The 900-nt window shown below is 47.9% G+C and overlaps 1 protein-coding gene across 1 annotated transcript in view; it reads left to right on the top strand.

Moving 5' to 3' along the window:
- The window catches only part of MPRIP (myosin phosphatase Rho interacting protein), a 268574-nt gene that overhangs the window by 34858 nt on the left and 232816 nt on the right, over positions 1 to 900 (top strand). The window lies entirely within an intron of this gene.

Genomic DNA, 900 nt, shown 5'->3' with positions numbered 1-900 from the left:
TTTTATTGAATTTCAGGAACTTGGTACTTTTTTTTTTTTAAAAAATTTTATTATTTTGTGTGCGTGTAGTGTCAAATCAGATCTGACTGGTACAGGAGGATATTACGCCTCCTTCTCCGGCAGAGTGTCCGGTGGATTCGAACCGTGTTCCTCTGGGATTGCAGTACAGTTTCTTGCCACTAGGCCACCAGAGCTCCCCCGAACTTGGTACTTTTTCTGTTAAAATTTCAAATCTTTTCACACAAATCATCACTGTACTTCCTAGAATAGTGTAAGTTAGGAGTTCCAGATTGTTACTTAACATCCTGTGTCACACAGCACAGAAACCCCAAGTCCTGGTGCTGCCCACCCCCCACCCCCGACCATAACTACTGACTACTGTTAGAGTAGCAGAGGACAGTGACAGAAGCGGTGGGCATTCAAGGACCTCCACTTTTCCCGCGCATGCTCTCCTGAAGCCAGAGGATTCAGAGTCCAGAAGTCTTCCCACAGGCTCTGTGGGCACAGCACGTGATCTGCTTCTGCTGAGTGTCCCTTCTGTTACCGTCTAGTGCTGGACAGAGCTGTGCAAGTGAAGGTTCTATTTCCTGAGGGAGCTCAGGAGTTTGGCAAGGGCCAGAGCAAAGGTGCCTTGGGCACTGAGAAGAATGGAACCTGTAGAGAGCAGGAAGCTCCCTGGATAGGCACCTGCATCCATACCTTTTCAACCAGTATGCAGAACAGATTATCCGGGAGGCTGGGCCCTATGAGGAGAAATGTGGCATCAAGATTGGTGGAAAATCTATCAACAATCTGTGTTATGCATATGACAAAACCCTGCTTGCTGAAACTGAGGAGGACCTGAAGCTCTTGCTGCAGAGGGTCAAGGACTGCAGCCTCCAATATGGATTGAGGCTCAAT

The sequence above is a fragment of the Elephantulus edwardii genome, unplaced genomic scaffold, assembly GCF_000299155.1.
Source record: "Elephantulus edwardii isolate Elephantulus edwardi_28Jun2011 unplaced genomic scaffold, EleEdw1.0 scaffold00526, whole genome shotgun sequence".
Taxonomy (NCBI): domain Eukaryota; kingdom Metazoa; phylum Chordata; class Mammalia; order Macroscelidea; family Macroscelididae; genus Elephantulus; species Elephantulus edwardii.
The sequence above is the reverse complement of the archived record's forward strand: the minus strand, read 5'-3'. Positions and strand labels throughout refer to the sequence as shown.